This window comes from Sceloporus occidentalis, unplaced genomic scaffold (assembly GCF_023333645.1).
Source record: "Sceloporus occidentalis isolate IW3139 unplaced genomic scaffold, rSceOcc1.0.p SCAF_218, whole genome shotgun sequence".
Taxonomy (NCBI): Eukaryota; Metazoa; Chordata; class Lepidosauria; order Squamata; family Phrynosomatidae; genus Sceloporus; species Sceloporus occidentalis.
The window spans coordinates 1108837-1120983 of record NW_028317198.1 but is presented as its reverse complement, the minus strand read 5'-3'; the positions used below and the strand labels follow the sequence as shown (position 1 = coordinate 1120983).

Genomic DNA, 12147 nt, shown 5'->3' with positions numbered 1-12147 from the left:
TGAATCTGGTAATTCTGTCTCTATGTGGTATTTGGGGCATCTTTGAAGCCAGCAAATTAAATTTACCCCACCAAACCATATATTTTTGAAAACTAGACACCCCAGGGTATTTTAGATGCTGATAGTTTAACCCTTTCCATGCACTAATCCTACCACCAACCCTTGTCAAAGTTTGGGATAGTAATTGTTTTTGGTGTTTTTTTCACATACTTTGTACTTCAGGTGTGAAATTACAGCTCCTGGTATATGTTGCTGTCACACAACACCCAGATATGTGTCCAGCAACATCTCCTGAGTACATTGATACCCCACATGCATGGGTTTGTCAGATTGTTTGGGGGCAAAAGGGCCACATTTGGAACATGAGCAATTCAAATTCAGTAGGAATTTTACATCTGGGTAAAGAAAAATGCTTGTACCCAACTATCAGTAGGGACAGGTTACAAGAAAGCCTGGCCTATCTCCAAGAAGGGATTTGATCTAGCACCTTAAGTGGTCCCTCATGCCACGGAATGGACACAGGGGTCACTTGACAGTGCAAATAAAAACGCTTAAAAATGGTGGAGCAAATAAAAGCTAAAAAACAGTAAATGTAACAAAAAATTAAAAAAAAATACAAAAATGGAGCAGGAACAAAAAAAAAATTAAAAATGGGAAACTGTGTGATACAGCTTGAAGCAGTCACCGACACAGAGTGCAGGTTTTCCAGGGCAATCTGGACAGTAAAATGTGGTGTCCTTTCTTTGCCCCCTGCTGTAGCATACCCTGCATCTCTTTTGGGGATTCTGCTTCTTTGCTGTAGGGGGGATTTTAAAAATAAAATGGGTAGCCCCAATTCTGTTGGTTCCCATCACTACTTGGGGACCAGGTGCATCACGGTACAAGATACCTGAAATTACTTCGAGCTGAAACTGCAAAAAAGACAGCTTCAGCCCAGTGTCTGCTTTTTTGTGCAGCAAAAAAGCGTTATAGGTTGCAATTTGCATTAGATAAATTGCAACCTTCTTGTACCAGGCCTTTGTCTTCCTCATAATGAGGTAGGGCTGTAGGAGTTGATCTGACAGATCAACTCCACCCATGTGCTTGTTATAGGCCCTGATGCACACTGGCTTTGTAGTGACCCCAGCTCTGCCACGGACAGAAACCTCCACGGTTCTCTCATCGTGGATGGTGCTCAGCATGCACACCTCTTTTCTGTCCCTGAACTTCAATGCCAAAAGCTCCTCTTGGCGTAGAGCTGAGGTCTCCCCCTTTCCTAGCCGGGTTCGTACCAGGCGTTGTGGGAAACCCAAGCGGTTCTTTTTTATAGAACCGCAAGCTACCGTATCGAAACAATACAGCAGCTTGAACAAAGGGACGCTTGTATAGAAGTTATCTACATACAAGTGGTAGCCTTTGTTCATAAGGGGGAATATTAGGTCCCAAACAATCTTGGCACTGGTGCCCAGATGATCTGGGCAACCTGGAGGGTCAAGGTAGCTATCCTTACCCTCGTATACCCGGAAGGCATGAGTATATCCTGTCTCGCTCTCGCAGAGCTTATACACCTTCACTCCATACCTGGAGCGCTTGGAAGGAATATACTGCTTGAATCCCAACCTTCCTTTATATTTCATTAGGGATTCATCCACGCAGATATTCTTTCCAGGTGTATAAACCTCTAGAAACCTGGCAGCGAGATGGGTAATCAGGGGGCGGATTTTGTACAGCCTATCAAACTGGGGGTCCTCCTTAGGGGGGCACAGGCTGTTGTCGCTAAAATGCATGAAACGAAGAATCATTTCATACCTTTGCCTAGTTATAGTTTGGGCAAAAATGGGGGTACTAAAGATGGGGCTGGTGCTCCAGTAGGAGCGGATGGAGGGCTTTTTTATAATGCCCATTAACATTGTGAGTGCCCAGAATTTAAGAAATTCTGGCACGTCAATGGGAGTCCATGGCTGTTTTGCCCAAAAAGAATTAGGGCTAGCAGCACGGTGCTGCTGGGCATAAATGTTTGTTTGTGTGACAATGTCTCCCAAGACATCGTCTCCCAAAAAAACCTGCACAAATTGCAGTGGAGTGAATCCTGTAACATCAATATTGATGCCAGGAATTCCAGAAAAAGGAGGGATAGCTGGCTTGTACCTATTAGGCGCTACCCATGCCTCTGGTGCACTGCCACGACTACGTGTGGTAGGCGTCCTAACAGCCACAGATACATCACTAGATGTATCTGTGAACTGACCAACGTCAAAATCTGACGCTGTATCAGTGGCCTCAGAATCTGTGGCCAAAAAGGCATACGCCTCCTCAGCCGTATACCGCTGCATGGTAACAATTGCAGCAAAAATAGTGGGGAAGGAAAGGGTTAATGGCTATAATAAAAAATAAAAAAAAAACCTAAAAAAAAGTAAAAAAAACTAAAAAAAGTAAAAAAACATGTAAAAAAAAAAAAAAACCCAAAAACAATTGCCACTATGCAAGATCACTGTTTATGCAGTGATCAATGGCAATGAAGGGGTTAATATTATATGGGTGGCTCTTATAAGAGCCTTTGGATCAATATATATATATTTTTATTAGGGAATACCTGAAATACCAGAACACACCGATCTGTCTCTCTCCCTCACTAGAAGCAAGTGAAGGAGGGGGGCAGATCCAATACTGATCAAAGGCAATGTTTAGAAAACATTGCCTTTGATTTATCAAATCATGATCACTCTTATGAGTGATCTGACCACTAGGGGTGTTATTCACTGGATGTCCATGACATCCAGCAACACCCCCCCGATGATGTCAGCAGGCTCCGCCCCCCGGCTTGATGGGCGCCGCCATCTTGAAACACCGCGTGTGTTTCGAAGACACCGGCACCGGGAAGGTAAGTTGAGCATTTAGGAAGCGATCGCGAGTCGCTTCCTTTGCTAAACAGGTGTTGCAAAGATGCCTCGATACTGAGGCATCTTAGCAACACCAGCTAAGCAAAGGAAGCGACTCGCGATCGCTTCCTAAACCCGTTTTTCGGCGGCGGGCGCCGCCATGTTTGAAAGACGTGCAGTCTTTCAAACATGTTTTTTTTTTGCTCCTAGGAGCGATCGGGGGGGGGGCGGGAATGTTTTTTTTGGTGTTGCTCAATGCCTCGATGTCGAGGCATTAGAGCAACACCGTTTGAGTGAAAAAATCGATCACGGATCGATTTTTTCACCCGTTTAAAGACGTGCAGGTCCTGGCACGTCAATTGTCATAATCGTCACGATTTTCAGTGACGTGCCCGGACCGGCAATTGTCACGAAGGGGTTAAAGACAGAACATCCCAAAATCCCCGTGTTCTACTTCCTACCTAAGATACATAAGGACCTTAAAGAACCCCCCGGGAGACCTATAATCAGTGGCATAGACTCCCTCACTTGCAATACGTCTGAATATGTGGACTTTTTCTTACAGAAATATGTACCTAACACTCCATCTTTTTTAAAAGACACTACACATTTACTTAACACTTTAAAAGACATACAGTGGTCCCCTGGGTGGCTATGGGCCACCATGGATGTTTCTTCGCTTTACACGGTCATAAATCACATACAAGGAATTGAAGCTATTAACAACACACTTTCTAGGGATAGAGACATGGACCTCAGGCAAAAATCATTCATCCTTGAATGTATAGAATATATCCTTACATATAATTATTTTTGGTTCGAGGACGCATTTTATCTACAATTATGCGGCATAGCAATGGGCACCAGGTTTGCACCTAGCTACGCCAACCTGTTTGTAGCAGAGTGGGAAGATAAATCGGTTTGGAACAACAATCCATATGGTGCAGACCTGGTGCTCTGGAAAAGATATATCGATGATATTCTGATTATCTGGAAAGGGACGGAGGACAAATTACAAGGATTCATAAAACATATAAACGATAATAACTTTAATCTCAAATTTACCTCCAACATCCAAACCACCCAAATCGAATTTCTGGATGTGGAATTATTCATAGAATATAATCAAATCTTATCTAGAAACTATACTAAGCCCACAGACAGAAATGGCTATATCCACTACACCAGCTGCCACCACCCACAGTGGCTTAACAATATCCCCAAGGGCCAATTTACACGAATCAGGAGAAACTGCTCGAAAGATGACGATTTTATGAAAAAAGCAGATGAAATAACAAAAAAATTCATTGATAAAGAATACCCCATAGGAACTTTAAGGAGTAGCTTACTACAAGCCCAAGGAATAAATAGGGAACACCTTCTCGATCCCAAAAATAAAAAATCAGACTCAAAGAAAGATTATAGTTTTTCCTTCTTCACAAAATATAATACCCACGCCAACCAGATAAAAAGAATACTTAATAGACATTGGCATGTATTAAAAAACGATGAGATTTTGGGGACGGTCCTACCAAATAAGCCACAAATTATTTTAAAAAAAACGGGTTCCCTAAAAACTATGCTTGCACCCAGTGTACTCCACAAACCAAAGTCAGATACATCTTCACATACATTTCTAGGTACAAAACCAAACGGTTTCCATAAGTGTGGCCACTGTAAAATGTGTGGCCCACTTCCCAGAAAGACCGAACATTTCACAGGACATAAAACAGGCTTAATATATACCATCAAACACTTCATTAATTGTTCCACCAAAAATGTTATATATTTACTCCAGTGCGGCTGTGGCTTGCAATACGTGGGAATGACAACAAGACCCCTAAAAGAGAGAATTTTAGAACATCTGGGCAACATCAGAAACAAAAACCTCAAACATAGCGTCCCAAGGCACTGTAATGCTTGCCCCCTATTTTCACAAGACACATTTATAATTATAGGCATAGATTGGGTGCCCAAAGATTGGAGGGGAGGCAATACAACGGAGAACCTCATTAAAAAAGAGACAGAGTGGATATTTAAATTAAAAACCTTTAAAAGTGGGGGATTGAACATGGAGTTAGATATCCTAGCTCACATCTAGATATTATCCTATACATTATAAATACTCCTTTCTAAAAATAACGAGTCTCAAGCATTTTCCTCCATTAATTCAGTTTATTTTATTTAATAAATACATACAGCAACATATGGCACCATATATTTAGATATCCACCTATGTATATATAATATCTTCAGTTTATTTTATTTCATTCCATTCTACATCCATTTATTTATTTGTTTTATTTCCAATCATTTCATTACCATTTTTTAATTCAGTTTAGTTATTTAATTAAATAGATACAGCAGCATATGACATCATATACCCAGACATCAACTTATATATATATACAAATTTCAGTCCATTTTCATTTTATTTTACATTCATTCATTTATTTTCTATTTCATTCATTTGTTTTATTTTCAATCATTTCAGCACCATCCTTTTTAATTAATGTTACTGTATGTTCCTAGTCCACCACTTGTCCCTGATATTGTCACCGCTTCATAGTCTTTACGGTCCCCCTTAATGGCAGTATATATATCGGTATCAACACCGATCGGGATATTCTTCCTGCACGGGCACCTAGAATATAAAAATACAATTACATCAAGATATAAACACTGCTCTTACACTTACCTTTAACCCTCCGGTCCAACGAATCCTCCGATCGGGAACCAAGCTCCATTGACCGTGAATCAAGCTGCATTGAAGGCAGTGACCCCTGCACATGGACGAACGATTGGAATCCGGAAGCAATTGTCTAGCTGACGTCAGACGCCACAACACGGACGGCAAGCAGATGGCGCCAAAACATTTAAAAAGACCTCCATTAGAAAGAAGATACTACTCCTGATGAAGCCTATATGGTGAAACGCGTTGAGTTATTTTTTTAGGACTTTTTACTACTATTTTTATTTGTACCAGTACTTTTAAACTTTTAAATACTTTTATAGCTGCATCTAATATGGATCAAGCTGGTTGTTAATTGAGAATAAATACTTCTTTTTAATATATTTTCTATGTGGACAGTGGTTGTTTTGATACACCACACACACATTGATATTTAATCGTTGGATCCATCAAACAGAAGAACATACGGATGCAACCGGACCATCACCAGATATTACGGGCATCTAGACACTTGTTTAAGTGTAAGTATATCTCCATTTGTTGCGTATGTAGCGCTATACACAATAATACACTATTGGATACTCTTCTGTTTTTCCCTCGGTATACACTCCTGTATATGGATCCCAAGGCCAGCGCTATGACGTACTGAACAATACCAACACATTGTGAGTGGGAAATCTGCGATACGCAGGGCACAGTACACCTTTTTATACTTCTACACTATATATAATTTTTTTCTGTTTTATTTTTTATTGAATGGAACACACGAGCGCCCCCTAGTGGACTTTTTGCTGTATTACTTCAACACCTGGAGAGTGTTGCTTAAGGGTTGCAGCTGTGGTTCCAGACACAAAAGGAAAGTCATTATTGCCGATTATTCCTATTATTCATTATCTTACTCCCTATACCAGCTTACGTTAGGGCCTTGTGTCGGAGCTCTGGAAGTCCACTCAAAACGCCAAGGACTGACAGTGTTTAGATGCTTTGCTCTGGGGTGAAACAGGTGAGCGTGTTGTCAATTGCCCACTCATTCGCCTTTCCCAATGCTGCTGCTGCTGCTGGTGGTGGTGGTGCCAGCGTCTCTTCAATGCCAGTTCCCTTCCTGGCTAGTGTTATGCCTCAAATGTCCCTAATGGTAAGGGCAGTTTCTCCCCCCTGGCTGCATCTGTTTGCGGTGTGGCAACGCCTGCTACCTCCGCCGGTGTAGCCAGCTTACGCTAGGGCCTTGTGTCTGAGCTCTGGAAGTCCGCTGCCAAACGTCTAGGACTGACAGTTGTTTGGATGCTTTGCCCTGGGGTGAAACAGGTGAGTGGGTCGCCAATTGGCCACTCATTCACCTTTTCCATTTCCATTTAATTTTTTTCCGTCTGATACACAACCTACCAAACATAACACACACAATAACACATATAACACAATGACATAACACATAACACACACATGTACATTTCACAAATCACAAGGACCTTTCCTCCTGTTACTTGCCCTGGCCTTCACTTCTACACTCACTAGCATTAACACTATAACTCACACTTTACCCTATAACATTTTTCCATCCAGATACCTGCCAACAGACCCAACTTTTTCAGGGACAGTCCTGCTTTTTTCCTGTCCCATCAAATTTAGCTAAACTAGGTATGCTAGTGCACATAGGTATACCTGGGTAGGGTAGCACTACAACATTAAATAAATATAATAAAGTAAATAATAATAAATATAACTTTAAAATAAAATTAAATAAACCCATTAAAACTAAATTATATTTAGACATAATAATAATACATTTTAGCACTGCTAATAATCTTAAAAATAACCGTACATTAACCCTAAGCTATTTTATAGTTCTTTTTCCATTCGCATACCTGCCAACACACCCAACATTTTCGTGGACAGTCCTGCTTTTTTCCAGTCCTGTCCAGTAAAAGTTGGGTTGTTGCAAAGTATGCCATTATAAATAGGTAGCAAATGTTAGGCATGTATTACAATTTTGTCACTAAACGTTAATGACCTTAATACCCCCAAAAAACGGAGAATGCTCTGCTCCGAAGCCAAGAAGGCGCATGCTCATATCCTATGTATACAGGAAACCCATTTTAAGCAATCTAACCCCCAAAATATTTTTTTGAAAGACTTCCCTTGGAACTTTCATTCCATGGCTAAAACGAGTAAAGCAGGGTGTGGTAACTTGTCTTGTCCCCATAAACAAAGGGAATAGGTTAAGGTGGGCATTCTTAGAATCCTTCCCTCCCACAGTTCACTAAAGGAAGTGATGAAACAGGACGTGATGTCAAATGAAGGGTATATAATATAATACCACACATGGACTCCTTCAGTTCTTTTTCCTTTTCCTCCATGGTGGATGTGGTAAGAGTCAACTCCCAGCAGTGAGCTATTATCAGATCTGGAGGCTTAACATTGGGTGAGATCAAATTGTGTTGAAGGGAATTGTTATATGTAGAGAGAGAGAGATAAAAGGGGGTTGTTGTCCTGTGGGGTTTGGCTATGCGTGTGTATATGAGATAAATGTGTTTGCTGTGTTGTTACCTTATAATAAATACCTTTTAATTTAGACGAACCTTTGTGAGATATATTTTTATATTTGGTTTAAACACCATACAGGGGTTTCTATTTTTATCTCTAAACAGCTCTCTTTCCAATTAACTAAAAAGACGGCTGACCCCCGGGGTAGATTTCTGATACTTAATTGTGTTATTAATTCTATCGATGATACATTAGTTTCTTTTTACACTCCAAATACCTCACAGGTCCATTTTGTTAAAAAATTCCTTTCTAAGGTAGAGTCTTTTAAGAAGGGCCATCTTATTCTCTGTGACGATCTTAATGCTTTCCTTAACCCTCTCCTAGATTCCTCAAAGGTCCTTACAGGCAGATATGGTAAACAGATGAGGTCACTTACTACATCTTTCCATTATTTTCAACTGTATGCGCTTAGTGTCTCCATCACCCCTCGGAAAGAGATTATTCTTTCTTCTCTGCAGTACACAAATCATACACCAGGATAGATTGTATTTTGGTTGATAAGTTTACGCTACAATTGATTCGGGACTGCTTAATTTATCTTTAAAAGTGGCCCATCCTTTTTTGGGTAAAGGCTCCTGGCGCCTTAATAATTCCCTGCTTTCAGATGAGTCCATTAAATCACAAATTCATTCACACCTAGATTTATTTTTTCAAGAGAATCAAGGTTTGGTCACTTCTGTTGAAACTTTGTGGAATGCCCATAAGGCGGTGATTCGTGGCAGGTTCATTAGTATTGCTTCACACCTTAAAAAATAGAGGGACTGCCAGGGTGATATGGACTAGACTTGGCCACCAGGGGGCTCTTCGTGTTCGTATTCCGCGAATATTCGCCTGTTCCTGTCTTCTTTTCGGGCGAATATTCGTGGACATTCTTCGTGCTCGTTTCATCTTCGTTTTCTCCCGGCTGCGTAGCAGGGGTTAATACGGGGTTAAGAACACATCGGAGCACCAGCAGCAGCAGCAGATGCGTTTGCGACGTGAAGGTACGTGTGTGCGACTCTATTGGTCACCGGAAGGGGCTGGTCTGGCATCAACAAATGAATTGCAGAACTGCAGAATGCACCTCATTCGTTGATGGCAGGCGAGCCCCCTGCCGAAACGACCAATAGAGTTGCACACACGTACCGAAGTGTACTGTACACAAAATGACCTAGACAAATGCTCCAAGGAACTTGGCCTCCTTTTTTTAACATACACAGTCACACATCCATAGATGTTTAATAAAAGAATAGGGATTATTTTACATTTTTAAATTGATTTTGGACCACTTGTAATTGAATGGACGCCATAATTAGAAATAGTAAAATACCTTATTTGACAAAATCGAATGTATAGACATAGGCTAAAGACATATGTCAAAAAGCAGTGGGCTAAAACAAAAACAATAAAAACCCACAGGTGAGAACATCTGACAGTAATTAACGATGGGAGTCGCGCCCGATCCCCAACCCAAATAATAGATGGCCACAAAAATCCAAAACATCTAATATGAAAACACTGTAAGCCACAAAAAAAAGTAGAGAAAGCTTCCAGCAATCAGACAATGAAGGTAAGTCAACAATCAATATCTGACCAATATTGCGGGAAGAAAACATCGAGAGGACCATCCCAGGGAGCTGTCACGACTACCCGTACAATGGCACTTACCGCAGGAGTTATTCTGCCCAGTCCCCTGATACAAAGGGAGAAGCCCCAAGTAACAGAGAACCAGGACTTAGAGGATCCCAACAGTAAGGAGGCCTACTACGCGCAGGTAGATATAGGTACTGAGTAAACAGGTGAAGGAATCTCCGGACGAGCCAAACTGGTACACAGAGCTGGAAGTCACACAACCAGGAGTCGAGACACGGAGCGGGTAGTCAGACGAGCCAAACTGGTACACGGAGCAGGTAGTCAAACAAGCCAGGAGTGGAGACACGGAGCGGGTAGTCAGACGAGCCAAACTGGTACACAAGTCACCGAGCAGAGGTACAGAAACGCAATCCAAAAGAGTAAACAGACAGGCCGAAGGTCAAAATAACGAAGATCTGGAGTACAGCAATATACGAGGTTTAGGACCACAACAGGGTGCAGGAGAAACGGATTTCCGGCTTTTTAAAGCCGGCGCCAACCTAAAACCAAGCTGACATCACGGCTGAGCCCTCAGCCGTCTGTCACCACCCCGGTAGCCACCAGAGGAGGAGGTAAGTATGGAGGCCGGGGGGACCTCAGACTCAATCCCTTGAGTTCCGTGCCGGCGGCGGATATTACGGCCGCTGGCAACGGAGCTCCGGGGAGGGATCTCGAACTCCCGGTTACCGCGGACGGTAGCCCGTCCTCCGGTACCGGGAACCGAGGGATCGAGAACCCGACGTCCGCGAGCCGTGATCCTCCCGCCGGAGCCGGGTGCCGGGTTATCGGGCGGTCCGCCCGCCAACGCCGGGAGTCGGATCAGTGACAGGAGCAATAGAAAACAAAACAAAATATAAAACTTGAAGAGAACATCAGAAATGTATGACCCATGATGTGCAGGGCCCCGGAGTGGGATGGGAGCCTAAACTGTGTAGACTGTAGAAACACTAACACAGAAAAGGTAGGGGTCGTCCCCAGAGTAGGTAGGGAGACCTCCAACATGCGTAATAAATAAAATGTTTCTTTCAATGAACAAATCAACCGAAACTCGTGTAGTTGTGGGAGAGGTAAGGAAGGAGTAAGGGAATAAAAAAAAAAGGGGGGTACATATGTATAATGTGTGTAGAGTGAGCGGTGCAAAGTATAAACATGCAGCCGTTGGGTGAATGTCCCACAGGTAGCGCGAAGAGGGAGATTCAACATAGTAAATACTAGACTTGCGCATTCGTCTTCGGGCGAACATGAAAACGAGCACGAAGAGGCCATTTTTTTGTTCGTTCCGAAGACACGCTGAAGAGAATACAGTGCCGGCAAAACGTAGGTGAAGACGAAGACTCACAACCACGAAGAATCGTCTTCGTTTTTGCCGCACAGCCGCCAAAATTTCAAACAGGAGTGAGCTGATCTTGTCTGTCCAATCAGCTCACTCTTGTGACGTCATGCTAAGGGTCTCGTCCAATGCCTGTGCTGCTGTTTTTTGAATTCTGAAGGCGCCTTTATAAGACCAGAGCTTGCCTGAGAGATCCATTCATTTTTCGCTGTGACTGCTTTGGCAACACTGCTGTGCTGCATCCGAGCGTTACAGAGAGATTGTTCTGTTCTGTGTGAGACTGGTAAGCCTTAGCCTGCCATTTCTCACAGTGTACTTCATCCTCACTTCAGTGCTACTTAATATAATTAATAATAATAATTTGATTAATTTCATTTTTTTTTTATTTAATTTGTCATCAACTGTAGTGTAAGTGCTGTTGAGTTGACAGTGCACCCAGTGTCTCAGTGGCACTGGGGTGCCCTTGCCCTGTGCTGGCACTAGTGCCTACTGCCTGTCCTGCTTAAATAAATTAAATAATAGAATTGATAAATAATAATTTAATAGAATCTATAATTTAATAGTTCATTATAATATTATATATATATATGTCAGTCATATATATATATACTATAGTATACTAGTGTAGAGTGTACTGTAGACATTCATCTACTAGTGTCTAATTTAAAATCAGTAATATTAATTAATATAATTAATAATTGAATTCATTATAAAATTATATATATATATTTGTCAGTTATAGTTAGTAATAGTATACTAGTGTAGAGTGTACTGTAGACATTCAAGACATCTACTAGTGTCTAATCTAAAATCAGTAATATCAATAATTCTATAATTCTTTCTTATCTTAATAGTTAATTAAATTAGCTATAAATAAAAGTAATAATATTAATTAATTACTACTAGCGTATAGTTCAGCTAATCTTATTAGTACTGGTGCTGCAGCTCTATAGTTTGTGCTTTGTTTTAGCAACAGCAAGAGACCAAGTCAATTTTTCTTAATTAATAATCTTTCATTTTATTTCATTTGTTTTGCTCACCTCAGTCCATCAGTGAAGTGAACTTGTTGGGCTAGTGAGTGCAGCCGCATAAGTGCTGTGTTTTTTTTTGAGCAG

At 41.5% G+C, this 12147-nt stretch overlaps 1 non-coding gene across 1 annotated transcript; it reads right to left on the bottom strand.

Moving 5' to 3' along the window:
• Nucleotides 1-411: 411 nt before the first annotated feature.
• On the bottom strand, nt 412-541 carry LOC149277332 (small nucleolar RNA SNORA35). Its single transcript, XR_016279065.1, has one exon. It is a non-coding gene; the product is annotated as a small nucleolar RNA SNORA35 (small nucleolar RNA).
• Nucleotides 542-12147: the final 11606 nt, after the last annotated feature.